The sequence below is a fragment of the Aotus nancymaae genome, unplaced genomic scaffold (genome assembly GCF_030222135.1).
Source record: "Aotus nancymaae isolate 86718 unplaced genomic scaffold, 86718_ANA_hifiasm-v0.15.2.pri h1tg000010l, whole genome shotgun sequence".
Taxonomy (NCBI): Eukaryota; Metazoa; Chordata; class Mammalia; order Primates; family Aotidae; genus Aotus; species Aotus nancymaae.
Genome location: NW_026988421.1, coordinates 72,900,584 through 72,925,302, shown reverse-complemented (window position 1 = coordinate 72,925,302; position 24,719 = coordinate 72,900,584). Strand labels below are relative to the sequence as shown.

At 34.9% G+C, this 24,719-nt stretch overlaps 1 pseudogene; it reads left to right on the top strand.

Moving 5' to 3' along the window:
• Positions 1-1,837: 1,837 nt before the first annotated feature.
• On the top strand, positions 1,838-2,504 carry LOC105728230 (small ribosomal subunit protein uS4-like; annotated as a pseudogene).
• The last annotated feature ends 22,215 nt before the right edge of the window (positions 2,505-24,719 follow it).

The window sequence follows — 24,719 nt, the reverse complement described above, 5'->3', positions numbered from 1 at the left end:
CACAGAAATAAGAAAGGACACATTGAGAAGGGAAGGAAGGACAGTTTTACATTAACCATATCACCCCTGCCTCAGCCCCTGGCAGCAAAGAGTAAAGAGAGATACCTTTTGCATGAGGGAGAAACAGGGAAGTGAGCACTGAATTTTGCATTGGACCTCAACACTGGACCTACCCAAGCAAAAGCCCAGAGCCCCTGATTCTATGCTGGTATCCACGGACTAATCCTCCAGACTTAAATGCCAGGAGTCGATTCCACAGTCTCAGGCTCCAGGAAGGCCTGGTGCATTTGGTATATGGGCCTATGTTACTACTAGAACAACCTTAGAGGCCCTAGGCTCTGAACTGTTCCCAGCACCAGGGTGACCTCCAGGTCTCTAGGCTTCAGGCCCACCTCAGCACCAGGCCAGCCTCTGCAGCCTGAGACTTGAGACTGGCACTTCAGAACCATCCTCCAGGCCAGCCCTTGTGGATATAGGCTCCAGGTCTACCCAGGACTAGGTCAGACACTGTGGCCCTGGGCTCTAGGCCTGACCCAGGTTTCAGACCAGCCTAGAGCCGTATTTCCCCATATAGTCTCATACTTCTAGCCCACACTATGCCAGGTTGGCACTTTTGACCTCAGGGAATCAGCAACCCCTCCCTTCAGGCCAGCTCCTATGACCCTAAGCTCCAGCAGACTCAGGGCCTAAGCCCAGTAATGTCAGTACTGAACCAACCACCATAGACCCAGGCTGTAGTGTCCTTGTGAATACAGATTTCAGGCCGACCCTTGTGGCTCCAGGACCCAGGCCAGCCCTCATAGACCTATCCTTCAGGCCAATGTACACATACCTAGTGTCTAGGCTAGCTTCAGAAGTTCTAGGCTACAGGCAGTCCCCATATCCCCAGCCTCCAAGCCAGTATCTATAGCTCCAGGCCCTAGCCAGAAATCCAAAATCTCAGGATCCAGACTAGCCTTTACAGACCCAGGCTCCACGCCTGCTCCAGTATCAGACCTTACCCAGTCTCTAGGTCAATTTCTGTGACCCCAGATGCCAGAGGACCCAGGGTCCAGGCTCATCCCAGGAGACACTAGGGACAGATTGGCTCTTTCAGACCTAGTCTCCATGATTTCCCTCACAGATCCAGGTTCCAGGACAGCCTCTGTAGATGTAGACACCAGGTCTATACCTGTAGACTCAGAATCCAAGCCTGTCCCAGAAGACCCAAGTGGTAAGCCTATTACAGTGCCTAGCCGGCATCTGCAGGCTTAGGCATAAGGCCTACTCCAGTGAAAATGAACCTCTGTGAAACCAGTATCCAGACCTACCCCCACAGGCCCAATCAATAGGCCCACTCCAGTGGATCCAACTTCCAGGCCCAGCTACCTGCTAAAGTAGGCATCAGGTCAGTGAACTGGACAACTCCAGCAGAAATCTTAATTGAGAATCATGCCAGTTAGGCTACCCAGAATCTCTAAATGGAATGACTAGTGAAATGTCCTTTTCAAAAAAGCCATTCTACAAAGACTACTACTTCACATGCATGAACATCAGTCTAAGTCAATAAGATATGAAAAAGTAAAAAAGACATTAACACCACCAAAATAAACAAAATAATATCCTAGTAACTGAATCCAGAGAAATGGACATAAACAAACTGCCTGACAAAGAATTAAAAGTAATTGTTTTAAAAAAGTTCAGTGAATTTCAAGAAAATGTAAACAAATCTGCAAAATTAGGAAAACAACAAATGACCCAGACAAAACATTTGATGGAAAGATGTAAATTATTTAAAAAATATCAAATTCTGGACGAGGCACCAGCGTTACTATAAGAGCGCAGCTGTGTCGCGTGCGCGTCTTTTTCTCAGTGACCGGGTCCTGTACTTAGGTGCAGACTGGTAAGCGGAGACAGCATGCCAGTGGCCTGGAGCTGGGTTTGTCGCAAAACTTATGTGACCCCACAGAGACCCTTAGAGAAATCTTGTCTTAACCAAGAGCTGCAGCTGATCAGTGAGTATGGGCTCTGGAACAAACGTGAGGTCTGGAGGGTCAAATTTACCCTGGCCAAGATCCGCAAGGCCGCCTGAGAGCTGCTGACACTTGACGAGAAGGATCCATGGCGTCTTTTCGAAGGCAACGCCCTGCTGAGGCGGCTGGTCCGCACTGGGGTGCTGGATGAGGGCAAGATGAAGCTGGATTACATCCTGGGCCTGAAGATTGAGGATTTCTTAGAGAGATGCCTGCAGACCCAGGTCTTTAAGCTGGGCTTGGCCAAGTCCATCCACCAGGCTCACGTGCTGATCCGCCAGTGCCATATCAGGGTCCGCAAGCAGGTGGTGAACATCCCGTTGTTCATTGTCCGCCTGGATTCCCAGAAGCACATTAACTTCTCCCTCTGCTCTCCCTACGAGGGTGGCCACCCGGGCCGTGTGAAGAGGAAGAATGCCAAGAAGGGTCAGGGTGGGGCTGGAGCTGGGGATGAAGAGGAGGAGGATTAAGCCCACCTGTCCCCCTCTTGGGCTCATGGATTGCCAAGTTTTCCTGCTGAATAAACAGGATTAGCACTTCATAAAAAAAAAAAATCAAATTCTGGAGCTAACAAGTAGAACAATCTGTAAACTTGAATAAAGGTTACTGAAAATAAATGATCAGAGGAGTAAAAATAAAAGGAATAAGGAAAGTTAATTTGATTTATGGAACACCAGCAAAAGAGCAAATGTTGAAATCATGGATAGTTTAAGAAGAAAGAGATAAATAACAAGAAAGATTATTTAAAGAAATAATAGCAGAAAAGTTGCCAAATTTAGAGTAAAATAAGTATTGAGGTACAGGCAGGTCAAAAGCCTCAAGACAGAATGGAAGCAACAAAGGATTTATAAAACAACCAAACAAAAATTTTAAAAAATGACATTAGTAAGTCATTATATATCCATAATTACCTTAAATGTAAATGGAATAAATTGTTGGATAAAAAGAGATATAATGGTAAATATATTTAAAAACAAAACCCAACTGTATGCTGCCTACAAAGAAACACACTTCACTTTTAAGAGCACACATACATTCAAAGTGAAAGGAAGAAAAAAGACATTCCACATAAATAGAAATCCAAAAGAGAGCAGGGGTAGTTATATTATGCCAGATAAAAAGACTTTAAGTCAAAAGCTCTAAAAGGAGAGAAAGATGGTCATTGTATAATAATAAAGGGGTTGATTCACCAAGAGGATATAACCATTGTAAATATATATCTACCCAATATTGGAAAACCAAAATATATAAAGAAAATATTAAATGATATAAAGAGAGAGATAGATTGCAATACAATAATAGTAGGGTATTTCAACACTTGACTTCCAGCAATAGACAATTCATCCAGATAGAAAATGAAAAAGAAATACGTGACTTAAACTACACTTTAGAATAAATGGAACTAAGACAGGTATATAGAGCATTCCATCCAACGTATACAAATCTATAAATGTGATGAATCACATTATGAAAATAAAGAAAAAAAGTATGAGTATTTCAATAGATGCAGAAAAAAGCATTTGACAAAATACAAAATATCTTCATGATAAAAACTTTCAATAAGTTTAGTCTAGAAGGAATATACCTTAACACAATAAAGATTATATATGACAAATCCACAGCTAACATCATACTCAAGGATGAACAGTTGAAAGCTTCAAGGATGAAAAGTTGAAATCTTTTCCTCTAAGATCAGAAACAAGACAAAGATGCCCACTCTCCTACTTTTATTCAACATAGTGCAAGAAATTCTAACCAGAGCAGTTAGCAAAAAGAAAGAAAGAAAAGGCATCCAGATTGGAAAGGAAGGAGTTAAATTGTCTCTGCTTGCAGATGACGTTATCATATTTATAGAAAACTGTAACTACTCCACTGAAAGTGTTAGAACTAATAAACTAATTCAGTAAAGTAACAAGATACAAAATTGACATAATCAATATTTTCTATACACTAACAATGAACTATTTGAAAAGGAAATACAGAAAACAATTCCTTAACTATATACAAATAAAATAGGAATAAATTTAACAAAGAAAGTAAAAGACCTGTAAATAGAAAGCTATAAAACAATGATCAAAAATTTTAAGAAGACAGAAACAAATGAAAAGGCATCCTATGATCAAGGATTGGGAGAATTAATATTGTTAAATACCCAAAGTCATCTACATTTTCAAGGAATCCTCATCAAAGTTCTAATGATATTTTTTGCAGATATAGAAGAAACAATCCTAAAATTCACCTGGAATCACAAAAGACCCTAGACAGCCAAAGCAATCTTTAACAAAAAGAATAAAGTTGGAAGTATCTACCTGACTGTAAAATATACTACAAAATGATAGTAATCAAAATATTATGGTAGTGACATAGAAACAGAAACATAACCTAACAGAACAGTGATGCCTCCAATTCTCACATTTATGGTCAATTGATTTTTAACATTCATCAAACATGCCAATAACACATAATGGGGAAAAGATAGTCTCTTTAATAAATAGTGTTGAATTTCATCCCACCAAAGAATAACATTAGACCCTTATCTCACCCTGTATACAAAAAGGAACTAAAAATGCATTAAAGACCTAGTGTAATACCTAAAAATGTGAAACTTCTAGAAGAAAACGTAGGGAAAATAATCTAGGACTTTGGTCTGGACGATGATTTTTTTTTTTAAATATGACCTTGAAAGCATAGAGACTAAAAGCAAAAATAGACAAATGGGTTTACATCAAACTAAAAGCCTTCTGCACAGGAAAGGAAATAATCAGCAGAGTGAAGAGACAACCTACAGAATGGGAGAAAATATTTGTAAGCCATACATCTTATAAAAAGTTCATATTTGAAAGATGTAAAGAACTTAATAGCAAGAAAACAGCCCTTTTAAAAAATGTACAGAGGAGCTGAATGAACAATTCTCCAAAGAAGGCATGCAATTGGCCAAGAGGCATATAAAAAGTGCTCAACATCACTAATTGTCAGAGAAATGCAAGTTAAAATCACAATATCATCTCACATATGTTGGAACAGTTATCAAAAAGACAAAAGGTAAGTGTAGGTTAGAATGTGGAGTAAAGGTAAACCTTGGACGCTGTTGGGAATGAAAATTAGTATAATCACCATGGAAAAAAGTATGGGAAGTTTCTCAAAAAATTAAAAATAGAACTACCATATACCTAGCAATCTCACCATTGGGTATATACCCAAAGGAAATAAAATTAGTGTCTTAAAGAGACATCTGCACCCCCATGTTTATTGCAGCACTATTCAGAATTGCCAAGATATCGACTCAACTTAAGGGTCAGTGGATAAAGAAATTGTGGTGTACATACACAATGAGAATATGATTCAGCTTTGCCAAGGAAGAAAACATTGTCATTTGCAACATGGATAAGCCTGGAGTATATTATGTTAAGTGAAATAGGCCAGGCGCCAAAAGACAAATACTGCATCATCTCATCCATATGTGGAATTTTAAGAACTTGAACTCATAGAATAGTGGTTAACAGTGACTGAGGGTTGTGGGGTTAGAGAGATGTTGGTCAAAGGATACAAAATTTCAAATAGGAGGAATAAGTTTAAGGGATATTTTGTGGAATATAATGACTATAGTTAAAATAATGTATTACTGAAAATTGCTCTGAGAGTATATTTTAACTGTTCTTACCACAAAAATTGATGTTATGAAATAATGCTTATGTTATATAGCTTTATTTAGCCATTCCACATTTATATAGATTTAAGAATAATGATGGCTACTCATGCCTATCATGTTATATATGATAAATATGTACATTTTTTATTTGTTTATTAAGTATTTACTTGTTTATTAAAAAAGAAAAAAATAGCCCGAGCACAGTGGCTCATGCCTGTGATCCCAACACTTTGGGAGGCCAAGCCCAGTGGCTGTCTTGAGGTCAGGAGTTCAAGTCCAACATAGCAAAATCTCATCTCTACTAAAAATAAAAAAATTAGCCGGATGTGGTGGTATGCTCCTGTGGACTCAGCGACTAGGGAGGCTGAGGTGGCAGGATCACTTGAGCTTGGGAGGCAGAGGTTGCAGTGAACCAAGATCTTGCCACTGCACTGCAGCTGGGCTACACAGAGAGACTCTGTCTCCAAAAGAGAAAAGAATATTTCTAAGATAATTTTGAGTTGTTGAAAACTTTTACCTCTGAAATAATGTTGCTATATTTGAGTCCTAACTTCACTTCTTCCTAACTATGAGACCTATACCTCAGTTTCCTAGGTTTTTATTGGTTTCCAAGTATAACACAGAGGTAAGAATAGTACCTTCCAAATAAGATTGTGAGGATTAAACGAAATAATTTATAACATACTTAACAGAGTGACTGGCGCAGAGTTAGCTGTCTATAAATGTAACATGATAATTTTTAGGAAGCATAAATGAGATTTCTAAATACATGGCCTATCTACTATCATCACGACTTTAGCACGCTGGTTACATAAGTGAATTTTTCAAATGTATTCAAGTATTTATATGCAGTTATAGTATACATGTTATTAATATTTGCATTCCCAGTACGTGCATACTTCCTAGTGTTGTCGGTAGTAGGCATGAAAAATGTTCTTTATCTGATGATCAGATAAATTAATGATTTAATGGATAAACATTATATGAACAACTAACTGAAATTATAATGTAAATAGCTAAAACCCCAATTGCATTGAAAATATTATTTTATTCACTAATTTCTATAAAACTAACCATTATTTGTAAAATATTTATTAAGGCTAAAATGGAATAACGTACATTTAATCTGGAATTTCTAAACATTAATCATAGAAGTTCCACTGTTCCCAGACATTGTCCTAAAAGTTATGAGTTCCTGTGAGAATCCTCCTGTCTTGTTCTTTTTCCCTACACATATCTTCTAAATGGATTTGTACCATCAGATAGAAATTGGGCTCTGAAATATTCCAGTCAACAGAGAAGGGAGAAAAGGGAAAGAAATATGATGTAAAGTAATATGGTATTTATTTAGCATCCCTGCTTTGGGGGCCACCTCTCTCTAAATCTATACTCCTGGCATAGTGAGTTGTGGTGTACTAACACCACCCCACAGGTAAGTGGTGATTCTCACTTGGGGAGCCAGAGCCCTTTGCAGACCATTTCTGAAAGTGCTAATGGGAAGACTATTTCCTGCTTGGGAGACATAATGCTGGCAGGATGTGAATTTGGGGCTGTCAGAGCCAACTTCTCTGGACACTTGAAGGAAGCCCATATGTCCTAGGAAAGAAGCAGGTCAGCCTTTAGAAGGAAACTGATCCAAGCAATTGAGAGTAAAAGAGAAACTTAGTAACTTTATTTGAAACACTGGATGGAGCTTTGTTTGAAACCACTTCCTACACCTCCTCCAGAAGCTTCCCACTTACAGTGGCCAATATATGTATTTTTTAAATTCAAGTTTATTTGAGTTGTATTTTTGTCACTTTTCTACAGCATGTGTCCTGATTAATTTAGCTATAGAAAAAATTAAGATAACTTTGATTTTAATTACTTCCTAGTATCCAAGAAAAGGAAATAAAAAATTAAAAGAGAAGCCATGACCTAGAATTAAGGTTTTTTTTTAACTACTCATACATTTGTAAAGTATTTATTGAGCACTTACTATGAGCTGGACAGTTTTTCCTAATTGGTTAGAAGGGATCAATATACCAAATAGGCAAATGTTCTTGCCTTTATAGAACTTATATTCCAAGAGGAAAAAAAAGCACAATTATTATGTAGGTTCTTTAAAAGTCATACCTCTGGCAGGGTTTGAGTAAATTGATATGGGGAAAAAAGTGGGACAGGATAGGATGTGTACATATTGGGGAGGCTAAGGAAGAAATTTTGCATAAAGTGGTCAGGTTGGGCCTATTTGAGTATATGAGATTTGAGCAGGTCTTTGAAGGAGGTGAAGGTGAAGTGTTCTCCAATAGTAGGGACAGCCAGTGCAAGGACCTCAAGGTGAAAGCATACCTGGAATATTTAAGAAACAAAGGGAGTCCAAGGTGACTCTAGTAGAACCAGCATGGAGGAAAATAGGGAGCAGTTGCAAGCAAGGCGATGCAGGATCATCTCCCAGAAGACTTAGAGATCCATTTAAATTTTGTTCTAAATGAAATGAGAATTCACTGAAAAATTTGAGTTGAGGAGTGGCATCATATTACCTCCAATTTGAAAGTATGTTCTGCTGCCCTTTGAGACTAGTTATTGGGGACATGAAGGGGCGAAAACAGAAGGAGGGAGGCAAGGGAGACAGATATTGCAAGGATCCAGGTGAGAGATATTGGTAACTTGTTCAAAGTGAAAGTGGTGAAGGTAGTATACAATCACTAATTGGCATGTATATTTTGAACGTAGAGCTTACAGTATTTTATTCCAGGTCTGACATGGGGTGTGAGAGACCGAGAGGAGATAAGAATGATGCCAAGATTACTGCTAGGATGAAAAATGCTGCAGAAGGAATTTGACATGCCCAATAGACTCACAAGTGGAGATGTTCAGTAGAAACATTTTAATATGGGAGTCTGGGTTTCAGGAGCTAGATCAGAAAACATAAAAGGAATTGGTGAATTACAGATGGGTTTTATGTCATGAGACTGGCTAAAATCACCAAGGAGATAACATCGATAGGTAAGCAAAGAGAACCAAGGACTGAACCTTAGGATATTCCACACCAAGAGTTAGGGTAGAAGAGAGGGCCCTAACAAAAGTAAATGAAAAGTGACCATTGAAATAGAAAAAATACAAAACATGCATTATATCCATTATATCTGAGAAGCCACATGGAGAAAATGTCTTAAGGAGAAGGGAAGGATGAACCCAGTCAAAAACCGATAAGAAATCAAATAAATTGAGAACTGAAAATAGAGCATTAGATTTAATAATGCACTTGTCATCTGGTGACCTTGATAAAAGCATTTTTATAGCACATGGGTCAGGGGATGACAAGAACATAATCACAGTAGTGGCAAAGAAAAGGAGAAGAGACATTTGAAATGATGTAGATGACAGATTTAGGTAGTTTTCCGCAAAGGGAGCAAAGGCATGGAGTAATAGCTGACAAGTCAAGAGAGAGTTGGGTGGGGTTTTTTGTTTGTTTATTTTCTTTTCTTTTCAAATTTTCCATATAAATGTATATGGAAATATATATCCCATATATTTCTCATTGAATGACCTGATAGAGGAAAGGACAATTGATGATGTAAGAGAGAAAGGAGAAAGAGAAGTGCTAGGGTGATGGCCTTGATTATGAGTGAGAAAGGATGGCCCTATTACCAAAGTGGAATTTACTTTATATGGGAACATGGATAATTAATTGTTGGTAAAATGTGAGAATGCAGAATATGTGAGTCTAAGTTTAAGTAACTAGGCAGGGGAGTGGGGATGGGAGTCTCTGGAAGCCTCAGTCTTTTCAATGAATTAAGTGTCAAGGTTAACTGAGAATAAGAATGTGGGAGGAGGTATTGGGATATGCTGTGAGAGAGGAGGATTACAAAAAGTCACTTAAGAGAGAAGAGAGAGCTAATAGGTATTCTAAATGGAGTATAGTTGCTGAGTATTATTAGGGGTTGATTTGAGACCCATGGTTATGTATTTAATGAAGCCATTAGCTATTTTTTGTGTTTTGTTCCAACTACATACCTCTTTATGAACATAGGCACAGATAGAACAGGATTATAATTTTACCAGAGAAATACCATAAAGTAAGACAGGGGCAGAGAAGTGTGTATATGCAATACAGTAATTATTATTGACTATTCAATTTATTTAGGAAAGGAGAGGGGAAAGGATGTGAAAGGATAAAAGACGGTTAAATTTTATAGGATTAATGAATTGGGGAAACTGGTAGGTCAAGGATAGTTGTAAGTAAGTGAATAGACTGAGTGAGTTGGGAAGAGGAGAGACAGTGCTTTTTAAGAGCACTCAGAGGGCGACACATGTGTTAGAGATAATGGAAGGGTATCAGGTATTGATGGCCTAAGATGTATGACCATGGGAATGAGTGGCTGAGCTGTGATGGGAGGCAGTAGCGTTGGAGGAAGGGATGTTAAGGAAGTGGCAGGTGAAAATACTGAACATATTATTTCCATTTACTTTGAAATTTCAAAGAATTAAGGCAGAAGGATAATAATAGCAAGAATGATAAGAAGTGAGAAGCTAAAATCATTGAAACGTAAGGGAAAATGAGCATCGTGAAAGAGGAGAATAATGCATAGTTCCAAAAAACCCCAAATCTCTGGGACCATCTGTGAGAAATGCTCTATAAGAACACAATGATTTATGGGCTAGATTAAAAAACAATTACTAAATGACATTGTATCTGAATCTAACAGTCTGTGTAGATTCTCAATTTAGGATAAATTAAAGAAACTTGGAAAAAATTTGATTATCTGTGGATAATTGGACTGGACACATATTGAACCCACAATCTCTGCCCTGATTTCAGGGTTCCTTGTGTGGTTTGTAGAGCCTTGATTATATTGTCACGTTCAAGGACTGAATTGTCTTACATACTGATGGCCAATGATGAATAAGAAGAATTTCCTTATTTATTTCTTTACTGGGGTCACCTAATGTTACTCATCAGGAGCTGACAGGAAAAGTAGTTAGGAATATGGATTGTTTGGTCCAATTAGCTAATTTAGATGACACAATTTATAACATGAAAAATAATCACAAAACATGTGTAATCAATGGAAACTATTTTTCTAACAGAGTTTAAATTTGTCATGAGTTTTCCTTTCTATATGGCAGCGAAAACTTTAATGTCAACACCTTCAGCTATATTAGTCTGAGTTAGTTGCTTTTTTTTCTAAAAAAGTAAGTACTATTGGCTGGGAGCGGTGGCTCACACCTGTAAGTCCAGTACTTTAGGAGGTCGAAGTGGGTGGATCACAAGGTCAGGGGATCGAGACCATCCTGGCTAACATGGTGAAACTCTGTCTCTACTAAAAATACAAAAAATTAGCTGGAAGTGGTGGCACATGCCTGTAGTCCCAGCTACTCAGGAGGCTGAGGCAGGAGAATCACTTGAACCCAGGAGGTGGAGATTGCAGTGAACCGAGATCACACCACTACACTCCAACCTGGGCACCAGAGCAAGACTCCATCTCAAAAAAAAAAATTAAAAAATTAAGTACTATTTTCTCATTTACTACCCAGAGCTCATGAATTAATCCATCCTAATCCTTCAATAGATTCTCTTGTGCTGGTTGTATTTTGGTCAAGAAGTTACGGCCAAGACATATGTGAAGAATATAAAATGATTCAATTATCAGAACTCCCTTCCTTCCTTCCTTTTTTTCTTTCTTTCTATCTCTTTCTTTCTTTCTTTTTCTTTCTTTCTTTCCTTCTTTCTTTCTCTCTCTTTCTCTCTCTCCTTCCTTCCTTCCTTCCTTCCTTCCTTCCTTCCTTCCTTCCTTCCGACTATTATAGCAGCAAAGGGCTGCTTTCTGGAGTGTGTTTGAAAGGCTAATTTAGTGGGAACTCTTGTTACTCACATAAATTACAAAAACATCATCATGACTGTTATTAGACACAGAATTTGGTAGTTTCATAAGAACGTAAACTAACAATTTTTTTAAAAGTAGTTTCATATTTGAACGTGGAGACAGCCAAGTATGGTGGCGTGTACCTGAAGTTCCAACCACTCAAGAAGCTGAGGTGGGTGGATTGCATGTAGCCAGGAGTTTGAGACTGCAGTGAGCTATGATCATGTCGGTAATAGCCACTGCAGTCCAGCCTGGTCAACACGGCAATACCCTGCCTCTACACAAAATAATAAAAAGAAAAGAAATTGGAATCATTTCTATCCTTATGTATGAAGTATACTTGTATGCCAGATGTTCAAGGGTGAGGAAGTCAAGCTGATGCGTGGGGTTATCTTCTTTCTACTTTTCCCCATTTTGGGGGGAGTGTATGGGGAGGACTGAATTAACCAAGAGAAATCCAAAATAAGTAAAGGGAACCTCACTCTTTTACAGAAAACAGAAGAAAGGGAAAGTTACTGTGACTCTTAGAAGATAACTCTAACTGTTGTGGGTAGGAGTAAGAATCCCGTAACACTAACAGAAGGAAGCCCTAAACTCTCTTCCATATATCTTAATATGGACACTTCAGTGTTTGAATCTGTGGTGGAACCTGGTCAGTTTGGGTAGGATACACATTCAATCGTTAATTCAATTATCATTTAACTCTCTACCTAATAAATAATCTAAACCAATAAATAAGAATTCATGTCTTATTACTTGTCTGTACTGTTGGCTGAACTTAGGAGCTGATAATTAAAAAAAATATGTTGTGTCACCTCCACCTCATAAAGCCTATATTCTAGAGCCTAACTGTAGGCTGTAAAGATTAGAGAGTGTATAATTTATTATTTAAGTGTTATATTGCTTAAATAAAAGACAGTTTCTAGTTCACATGCATTTATTGTTACTACATTTGCCCATTTTTTTGAAGACCAATCAAGAACTCTCTTTTTCTTTGGAAAAAAGGTAAGAATTTGGATATTTCCTATGCCGTATTTATTTTATTGAAATTCTGCTCACCTTTCTAAATACCCTTCTGTTACAGGAATTTTCTCTGCAGTTGGGAACTTCAGTAGAGAATTTATGTTCACACTATTTTATGCTAAACTTAAAACTTTGACAGTCACTAATGGCACAGTAATGAAATAATAATAGGTCCAATTTTCTGGTTATACAAAGGGAGAAAATTGTTCTATTTCTTGAAAGTGTTGAGCTAATTGGAGAAGATAGTTGGGGGTAATCAAAATGGTTTATTCTGATAAGAAGGTAGCTGCAGTAATTTTATTTTTCTTTTGCATATTGATTATCTCTATCTTTATGATAATTACTGAGATCAAGTGTTCATTTAATAATTAATTGCATTTTATCATTTAAAAATCTTTTCAGGCAGTTATCACAAGGAAATTCTATAATGAATTATTTCACATTAATTCTAAACTCATTGGGCTATTTAGTTTATATAACATCAAGTAAGCTACTATTAACTTTGGGTGGGAGGGGACACAGTTGCTCATGTCTGTAATCCCAATAATTTAGGAGGCTGAGGTGAGAGAATTGCTTGAGGCCAAGAGTTTAAACCAGCCTAGGCAACATAGTAAGACCTCATTTTTTACTGGAAATTTAAAAAATTAGCTTAGTGTGGTGGTGTACATCTGTAGTCCCAGCTACTTGGGAGGCTGGGGTGGGTGGGTAGCTTGAGCCCAGGAGTTTGAGGCTGCAGTTTTCAGTGATTGTTCCACTGCACACTACCCTGGGAGAAAGAAGGAGATCCCCCTCTCTAAAGAAAGAAAACAATAACATAGGATAGGATGTAAATATAAAGAACTATCTCTGAGGGCTTTAGATAAACTGATAAATGGCAAACTAGGATCTTTGTGTAAAAAAAATTACATTTTGGGAAAAAAAACACATAATTCACCAAGTCCCTTGTTTTATATCTACTTCATTTTACAGGGGGGAGACTACATCTAGTTGAAAAGAAATTACTTTCTCCAGATCATAAGTGAGTAAGATTTGATAGATCTAGATATGTTTGATAGATCTAGATAAGATAGATCTAGGTATGTTTTGACAATTTAATAGTATTACAGCAAGTTGATTATCCCAAAGTTTTTTCTATTATTAGAGTTAGAATTCTGAGTTGACTTATTTCCTCTTGTCTTATATAGTTTAAAAAAATTTTTTTATTATTGGTTCTACATAATTAACCAATAGTTGGATCTTTCTTGAAGAGATCACTAGAAATTGGAATTATTACATTTAGTTATTTCTAATATCCCATCCATAGAATATTTGATGTTTATATCTGAAATTTTAATTCACTTTTGAAAATGTAGAAACTACATCACAGAGAGATTAAATAGCTTTCTTAAAATTATATCTAACTGAAGCTAGAATTCCAACATTAGTTTTCTGAATTTAAATATTTACTATTTTGGTGATATTCTGCAAGCGTAGAAGTCAATAACCTAATATATTTCCAGGATGGATGGTAATTCACAGTTTATTTTTCTTCATTTTAAGTCTTATACTTTTTATATATAGTGATTATATTGGAACTGGATGGAGACTAGAGAAATTTTTAGTGGTTGTCAAAACTGTCAAACATTTGCTCAAAACTAAGCTATTTAGTTCTTACTATTAAAAAGTGAACTAAAAAGGATTAAAGAGCTGAACCACCCAGATTGGCATCCTCTATCTAGATTCTTAAACTCAAGTAGAATCTCCACCAGATTTGGTTTAGCATCTATATTATTTATTTTCAAAGATGCTATCTGATGATATGGCGAGAATAATCACATCAGCAATTCTACACAGCAGTTATTTTTGGCATGTGGTAGATGCCAGAAAACTGCATGTTAGTTGGAATAAGGGCTATTACAAGTTCTGATACAATCAGATAGATTTAGTTTCTACTAGCTCTATTATTAATTGCTTTGTGCATTTAGGTGGGTTAAGAAATGTCTCTAATCTTACAGATTTGGGAATCATAATATTCTTAAAGTGTTACTCTGAAATGGTCCATCCCAAAATCTGACTAATAGTAAGTGACCTATATATTTTTATCTCCTTTGGTAGAACTTGAAACTAAACATGGTAGGGCAAATAGGGATTAAATGGCAATGAAGAATTTACCCATTTTCACCAATATGCCTCTGTTGCTTGTCGTTGATATTTTACTCTAATTGCACAGCAATTGTAGAATTTTGTTAATTCAGTTCTTAGCATCAGAAAGGTTAGGAGTCTTTCCCTGGATTTGGCCTTCTCCAATGAGTGTTACTCAACTGTACTGGGTCTCAGTTTCTTCAATTATAAGCAAGGAAATAACTTCCTTATAGTATTATCTTCAAAGTAACTATGACCAAATGTCACAAAAGTAGTGAAAATAATTTTTCAACTATATAGTGCAATATAAATGCACAGGCTATTTTTTCACTCTTATTATTATGACTATTATTTCCAGTTCCTATAACTTTGGAGATCTATGAAAAGACACTTAACAAAAATTTACTAAACGTTAAAGTGCTTGCTTTTTTTCTATAACCAAGTTGAAAAACCCCAAGAGAATAAGCTATTAAAAAAAACTCAGAAAGCAGAACTAAGAAAAGCACTTTTTTTTCTGAAATAAATATTTAAGAATGCATACTGTATTATAAAATCTGTAAATTTTTGAAAAAGAGTAAGATAGTAAATTAAATCCTACCTTCTTTGCAATTCTGTAATCAGCCCTTTTAAAATATGATAAATGTGCCATTCTATTTAAGATAGCAAGTAGTCTGTTAAGAATCATCTTTCAGAGTTCTCACCTTGTTTTCCATAATTCATAATAAAATCACAACTCCTATTTATGTGGGATCTATTTGCTCCAAATGCTACTTCTTCCTCTGATCTCATAATCAGGCTGAGATGTGCTCTTGCTAGAGCATCACAGCAGTAACCATGGCCGAGAGCTCAGAATTTCTAAACCTGATTAGTTTCTGCAATTTATATTGCATCATTGACATATCAGTCTTTAAATAGATTGAGAACTGTGCATGTTGAAATGAAATTTACATGTTTAACAACTGAAGAAGATCATTCATTTTTTAAAGGAATTAATTCACTTCTAATGAAAGATGAAAGACTGTCTGAATCATTGATTAGTTTGACCTTTTCCATCTCCTAAAAATCAACCCATCATTTACAGGACAATGCTGAGAGAGTGTAAGTTCCCATATACCTAATAGTTGGTCAAAATAATTACTTCAATCTTTATTAGGAGTTTTCACTTTAAACATTTATTTTACCAAATTACTAATATATGAGTATCAGACAAATCAAAAATAAATAAAATATATTGAGTTAATACTTTATGAGTTGTTCTTTCATAATTTCCTTTAGCTATACATCATAAGCTTTGGAAAGAAAGCACTTCTAACAAACACTAAGACAAGGTACCTTTTGCAAGCTTTTGTAAAAATTAAACTAAAATCTTACCAAAGTAAATATAAGAATACAAAATATTTTAAAGACAGAAAATCTGCCAGAAAAACCCTCTGATGGAAGAGGCTTAATCCCTCTTCTAATCCCCAAGGGCTTAAGAGTCAAACAATTGTACAAACTTGAAAACTAGACCTCTGTCTCTATCACATGATAGGCATAGTGTCTCTATGTGTGTCTGTGTGTCTGTGTGTGTATGTGTGCATCTGCATGGCCATACAGAGTTCTTGCCTATCCACCTCACTTCTATTACTTCTCATTTAACTAAGATTTGACAACAATATCAACAACCAAAATTAGGACAGGGTATGGAAGGCTCTGAAAATGTGATATTACTCTGTTTATTACCCGTGATATGGTTAGGAAGAAAAATGATAATGCTTTATAGGGATGGCAGTTTGAACAGTTTATTGATTAAGTGTTAGATAATTCACATTCACTTTGCTTCATGATGTCCAAAAATTTGAATGTGATCGATCCAGTTACTGGTCACATTTTGTTAATGTTGCCATTTACAATGAAAACTTCTTCAAACTTCAGATCTAAAATGTAATGAGAGTATCCTTTGACAAAACATCTGAATTTAAAAATATTTTAATTTCAAATATCACATTTAAAGTATTATATAAAATTGAGTATGCATTGAACCTGAACCAACAGCTAGAGTGATTTAATCTCTTTATATGTGTTATTGTATTTAATATTCACAGCAATTCTATGCAAATTAGATTTATATTATACTTATTTTTCAGATGATGACACTGGGGCATCATTTGAAAGGAGATGACAAGTATGGAGAGGATAAATATGTTGCTCCATATTGCCACTTTGTGTGTGAAAATGTAGGTGGTTGAGACAGAAGCCAATTTGAGCCTAGATCTTCTAGTGCTCTTTTATTTGCCAATCTAAAGACACAAAGATCTATCTTTTTTGTCTCCATTACCTGTCTTCCACATGTATCAACTTCTCTGAAATTTGTTTAAAGACTTTGTACTTTTCTTCTATATTTCTATAGAACATCTTAAATTTTTCTTTTAGATCACAAATTCAATATTCTGAATGTGATGCAGTTTAATTTTCTTTGATGAATTTGTATTTTTCCTTACTTAAACAATTCTACTTAATTTAAATAATTTCATCAAGACTGGTAACCACATGTTTTCTCACACTTTTTCCTCTGAATCATTATCATCATTGTTGTCATTGTCATCGTCATCCTTACCCTGTTCCTTTGGTACTATACTTAATCCATTATCCTCTGTGGAGAATGTGCTATATGTCTCATGGCTTCAAGGCGAGGGAACTCCCATCTCGCTCATGGCTTGTCTATGCTTTCCAGAACCACCACAAAAATTAATTCTGTGTTTGCCATGTTTGCCTGCTTCTTTTTTTACGATACAACACTGCAACGGTTCAGAGGAGTTCCCATAGTTAATCCAAAACCTATATAATTTCTGTAGATGTCACCAATTTCTAGTTGAGTTATAATATGTTTTCTACCCTGTTATTGTGTTTATTTGGTAATTTTAGTAAGATTTAATATGATGAGCTAAGACATTTGTTTTCATGGCTCCATTGTTTTCCTAAAGTCAAAGTTTCATGTCCTCTTAATGCTTATGAAGAGTGTGATCAGATTATACTAGATTTTTTTTCCCTCACAGTAGAACAGTTTATGAAGGAGATAATACCAATACTACCCCCTAGTTTCAAGTGATTTTCCTCTGTTTTATTTTGTTTTTAATACATTGGGTTGGTGAAAGTTATTGTTTACATTTTACCATTCCAGATGAAGACAGCAGGAGATGGGCTAGTTAGGCAAGGAGAGGCTGCAGTAACAAATAGATCCAAATGTGTAATTTGTCAACGTAATAGAAATGTTTTGATTTCCCACATCAAGGTCTAGTGTGGTTGGAGTTTGTTGGGCAGGAGACTGGGAAGGATGTGGAAACTCGATTCAACACAGTCATTTGAGAATTCATGCTGAGAGTAGCTCTGTTGTCTTTAACACATGGATTCCTAGATTCCCTAGATTGCTGTCAGTCAACAAGGGGAGCAATAATGTGGAGCAGCACAGGAAAGTTTTTTTGGCCAGGTCTGGAAGTGTCCCATAGCACCATCTGCTCACAATACATAAACTTCAGCTGACTGATACAGAGTCTGGGAAATACCGTCTATCTGTGTTACCAGAAAGAGGAAACATTTTGGCTTGGGGAAGACTATCTAGCAGCATACTTTATTCCATATATTTTTGTACTGCCTATTTAGAAACCTGTCATTTTCTATATGTGGGTTCCATGTCCGTGTGTGGTGTGTATGTGTGCTCTGAATAAGTGTTGCCTTGAGTTTCCTTTCTACTTGTAAGGAAAACCTCTTACCTCTGTAAGGGGTTCTTTCCATGAGGACTCCACATAAGGAAATATTTTCCATGGATAATGGAAAGTTATGAAACTACTCGTTCCCAACTTCCAAAATCTATTATTTCCAATGCTTTAATATTATGTGTGATTGTGTTAGTTGCACTTCACTGGTGTCTCTGTTCTAACTTTTCTATATAACTCTTCTTTCACAGGTTAGAGACTTGAGTAGTAGGCTATTCTTTGCAAAAAAAAAAAAAGTTTCTATAGTTAAGAAAAATATTTAGAATTGTCTTGATTTTACCCTGAAACAATTTTCAGGAATAATATAATTTTCTAATTTGTTAATTCATCATATAAGTGAGAAATCAAGCTAAAGTGTTAGTTATCTGTAGTCGTTTTGCCTTTTTGCCTAGAAGAAAGAAAGCAAAATAATATTTCATGCAAAGGCTATTCTTGCTTCCTGAATTTGCTTGTTGTGAAATATTTCATAAGTTGAAGAAAACAAGCAAAGCTTCATGTATGTTATGTTTATATTTTTATTTAGATACTTGTTATTTTGCTTAAATTGAGATAAACCTATTATGTTTAATATAAAGGAATAAGGCCATAATTTTGTCTTCTAAAGATATGACAATGTCCACTATTGAAAATATATGCTTATATAATTTCTAAAGAATTTAGGAGTACTGTTCTGCCATACAAAAGCTGATGTTTTAATAAGCTATGGGAAAACTACCTTCACAGAGCAGGAAAAGTGAAAAGCTATGATATTGCTGATTACAGATTTGTGAACTCTGCAGTTAAGGCTTTATCCATTTCTTTTACCTGTATCTAGAGCATGTTCCCTCATGGTAAATAGCAAAGACTCAAAGTGTGTAATGATGATTCAGATTCAACCTTGACAAAGTAAATTTGGAGGGATTAGATCATGATTTTTTATTATTCTATTTTAAAAACACAAAAACTATTAAACTGCAATCAAAAGGCCTTATCCTTTTGGTATGAATATGTATAGTACTTAAAATTTGTGTATGGCTTAATATCAGTTATAAAATCCTGAGATTAAAATAATTTAACATTTTTTTAACTCTAGGATTTCTCAGAGGCTTTTGATAGAGATCAAGTATGTCTTATCTACCTGTCTTATCTGGCCACTGCTTTATAATACAAACGTCAATATCTGCTAAATAATTTTTCTGCAGAACACTTTCTAGAAATGCAGACAAAGAACTTTAAAATATACCAAAGCTGTAATTTACATTCCCATAACTCTGTAACTTAAGGAACGGTGTTTTAACTAATTTACCAGCCACTTTTCCTTGACATACTATTATTAGTGTGAACATGCTTTCCAGATGTCAGGCATATATTGCTTCCGAGGACTTTGTGTCTTCTGACCCAATAGAGTGGGTGTATTTGCAAAGGAATCAGCTCACTGACCATTTTTAAGGTCAAAACTAAACTAATCCTGAATCAATTTACTTCTGTTATTTCACTGTATATCTTCTTTATTCTGTGAGCAGAAACTATAAAGAATGAGAGTATTTTCATAGTAGCATGACCTAATAGGCTAGGAGAAAGCCTTAGGGCATTTTCTAACCAGCATAAAAAGTTTTCTTGTTCATTTCAACATTAAGTATAAGAAACCTTCCTTTCATTTTAAATAATTTGACTTTCTTAGTAGAGATTTACATACCTAGACACTTGTAAAATCTATATTTTTAGCAGACATTATATTTTTAACCCAATCTGAACCTGTTTATTTCTGAACAAGATAGGTATAAAGAATAAAAGATTCTAACATATTGAGAGTATTTCAAGAAAGAAAAGAAAGAAGAGATATAAAATAGAAATCCAGATGCCATTTTAAATAGACATAAACGTTTTAAAAACAGATATTTATAGAACTCTTTTCAGGCTTATTATACTTTAGAGAGAATGAAGGTAGCATCAATTAAGACCCTCTTTGACCCCAGGAATTGCCACCCTATGATTTGAAGATGATAAAAGAAAAATATATTAATTCACTAGTGCCAATATAGCATGTTTTGTTTTATAAAGCTCATCCAAAAAAATAACAATTTTATAAAGCAGTTCATCTTATAAGAAGCTTAAAAGATAATAAAACAATGTCAGAAATGTAAAGGAACATTTGAAGTTGCACATTTAGGAAGGTCTTCAATCAAGATTTTCCCCTATATTCATTCTTTTAGTCATTGCAATATATTATATTGTCAACACATTTGACAAGAGAATAAATACATTTTAAAGAGTCAACTTAATTTAGAAATACCAAGTTCATGTGAATGTAAGAAGTTACAACAATGTTATGTTGGAAATGTAGGAAGGTAGAATTTCTACTCCATAAATAATGTACGAGCAGAGATATTTTGAGTCTCTATTCATTTGGAGTCCAGTTGGGAAGGATCTAGGAACCTAGAGAATGGAAAGTATTAATTACCATCATTTACATGTATATAACATTTTTCCTAATGTAATACAGCATGTACTTGCAAGACAAAAAGGCATATTTGATCCTTCAAGTAGGAGGTAGCTTTTAAAAAGGCATGTTTCCATCTTAGAACTACTATAAATTTGGTGTATATTCATGGAAAGTATGTTTAAACATTTTCAGCCTTTTTTTTCCTTTGGTTAGTAGTGATGATAACAGTATCCAACTGTTACGCATCATTGCAAATAATCATATGGTGAGTTTTACATTACTTTTGATACTGTAAATTGCTGTCAATTATGGTTGATTTTATCAATAGCTTCAACAGCCAAAATGTTATGGTTTTATTACTGCTGTTTAAATTTCGGTATTTTTCCCACAAATATTGTCTACCATGACCTTTGGAACTTTATCAGATTCCAGGTTCTGCCACCTCTCAGCTGTATGACCTTAGTCAAGTCATTTAGTCTTTCTTAATTAGAGATTCCTCATCTACGAAGAAGTCATAATGGGTACTTGTAAATTTGATTCAATGTTCCACTTCCACTTAGGATGAAGAAACCTTCAAGAATATTACTCTCACCTTACCAACAAGATAAGCCAGCTGTTGGACATGATAACTTTGAGCCTATCAGAGAGCTCAGGTTCTGAGGCAATAGGGTGGACTGAATCCCAAAGTATAAGAAGTCCCTTCAAGGATTAAAATGAAAAATTCTTTTATTTTGTACAGAGTATGGAAGGATATGTGGCAGTTTTCAAAGCAATAGAAACAGAACAAATGACATGTTTACAAATTCTTAAAGGTCAAATGAAGGTAGTGTGACAGTGAAAAAAAAATCTATGTGTCCCAGACCAGTCTTTCCATGGACTACCACCAAAAATTTATAAGAACAACTCAGAGCAGAGCAGGAGACCTGAGAAGTCATCTGTCACCTACCATAAACCAACAGTAGCAGAGGTTTGCAGGGTGCAAATATTAGAGGGATAAATAATGAGAGGACCTGGAAACTCCTGTCTAAGCAACAGGTATTGCGTATGAACAAGGTGGTGATCTGTCACTGGAGGGTGACCTAGTGGGGAAAGTAGACTGCATGCACACACAGAAAATATAAGAAATCATTAAGGATATAGAAGTTTTAATTTTTTTAACTGACTTGGCCTAATTCATATTTATAGAACACTCACACAACAATAGCAAAATGCATATTATTTTCATATGAACATGGACCATTCATTAAAAGAGAGCATATGATGAATAATAAAACACATTTCAAAAAATGTAAAGCACTGAAGAAAATAATGTTGAGTGCTCTAACTACAACAAAGTTAAATTAAGAATCAATGCTACATAGCAGGAAAACCCCAAATATTTTGAAATTATTCAACATTTTTCTTTGTATTAAATAAAGAAATCACAACTGAATGAAAATGAAAATACATCAAATTATGTGCAATACACTTACAACAGTGCTTCACAGAAATTTACAGATTTAAATGCTTTTAATAGAAAAGAAGAAATGTTCTCCAAAGAATGGTCTAAGTTGTCATTTTAAGGTGATTCCCAAAGCAGAAAACAAGAAATAAAATGAAAAGCAGAAAAAAAGAAGAGAAAATTCAATCAAATAAAAAGTTAATTTTGAAGATATCAATGAAATTGATAGATTTCTAGTCAGTCTAAGATAAGCAAGCCTACCAATTTTAGAGGTGTTAAGGCAAGTATACATACAATTTTATGTCTATATACAAACAGTAATTGCTGAAAAAATTAAAGACGTAAATAACTTGAATCATTCACCTTGTTTATGGATCAGAAAACAGTATTGATAAGATATCAGTTCTCTTCAAAGTTATCTACTGGTTCAGTGCATTCCCTAGCCTAAATTTCAGCAATCTATCTTCCTGGTAGAAATAGATTTTTACAATGACATTATAAATGCAAAATTTAATTGACATTATAAATATAAGAGGTCCTAGAATTGTCAAGACAATTTTTAAAAAGCAGTAAAGCCACAGGATTTCCACATGTATACATATTTCAAAACATCATGTGGTACACAATAAGTACATGTTATTTATTATAATTTAAATTAACTAATTAAAAATATAAAACTATAGGACTCAAAATGTCTAATTTCAAAGCTATAGTTAAACTAACTATAGTCAACAAGAAACTATGATATTGGAATAACAAGAAAATTTAGGTCATTAAGGCATAGTGATCTCTCTTTCTCTTTCTCTCTCTCAGCTTCTCTCTCCTTTTGTATATCCAATTGGGTTTAAACAAATATTCCAAGGTAATTCAAAGGGTAAAGGAAAATATTTTCAAACACAGTGCTAGAAAGTAGATATCTATACATAAATAAAACTCAAACTTTACCACACATATTTTAAAAATTTACTGAGAAAAACCCTTTTTTTCTGCATCCTTGCCAACATCTGTTATATTCTGTCTCTTTAAAAATAACTTCTGGAAAGGGCAGATAAAGATGGCAGAATAAAAAGTTCCGCTATTTATTAGAGCAAAAGAGAGAGGTAGGCCCCTATACAGTAATAGCTGGAAACTTTAACACCTCACTTACAGCTTTGGATAGATCTTCCAGACAAAAAATCAACACAGAAATATCACACTTAATCTGTACTACAGACCAAATTGATCTAATAGAGATTTATGGAACATTTCATGCAAGAGCTGTAGAATATACATTATTTTCCTTTCACATGGATCATTCTTAAGGACAGATCATGTGTTAGGTCACAAAACAAACCTTAAAAAATTCAAAAACACTGAAATAATATCAAGCATATTCTCTGACCACAAAGAAATAAAACTAGAAATTAATAACAAGAAGAATTTTAGAAGCTATTCAAATACATGGAAATTAAACAATATGCTCCTGAATGACCAGTGGGTCAATAAAGAAATTAAGAAGGAAATTGAAAAATTTATTGAAATAAGTGATAATAGAAACACAACACACCAAAACATATGGAATACCAAGGGCAGTACTCAAGGGAATTGATAGCTACAAATGCCTACATCAAAAAAGATGAAAAACTTCAAATAAACAATTGCATCATGCAGCTTAAATAACTAGAAAAGTAAAAGCAAATCAAACCCAAAATAAGTAGAATAAAAGAAATGATAAATATCAAAGCAGAAATAAGTGAAATAAAAAAACAAAAATCAAAGAAACAAAAAATTATTTGAAAAGTTATGCGAAATGACAAACCTTTAGCCAGACTAAGGAAAAAAAGAGAGAAGAGCCAAATAAATAAAATCAGAAATGAAAAAGGAAACATTACAACTGGTACTGCAGAAATTCACATGATTGTTAGTGACTACTATGAGCAACTACATGCAAACAAACTGGAAAATATAGAAGAAATGGACAAATTCCTAGATACATATAAGCTACCAAGAGTGAACCAGGAAGAAACCCAAAACCTAAACAGACCAATAAAAAGTAACAAGATCAAAGCCATAATAAAAAGTCTCACAATAAAGAAAAGTGCAGAAACTTAACAGCTTCATTGCTGAATTCTACCAAACATTTGAAGAAGTAATACCAATTCTATTCAAACTATTCTGAAAAATACAGGAGGCTAAAATACTTTTTTTTTTTTTAATAGAGACCAGTTCTTACTATGTTGCCCAGGCTGGTTTCTTTTCTTTCTTTCTTTTTTTTTTTTTTAAGGAAGAAAGAAAGAAAATAAAAAAAACAACAAAGAAGAGGAAGAAAAAGGAAGAGAAAGAGAGAGAGAATGGGAGTATTGCTTTCTTGCCCAGGCTAGAATGCAGTTTAGAAATGGGTATTGAAAACCTCTTTTATACCAATAATTATACTTAGTGATGTAGACAGGAAGGAATAAGGGAAGAAAATA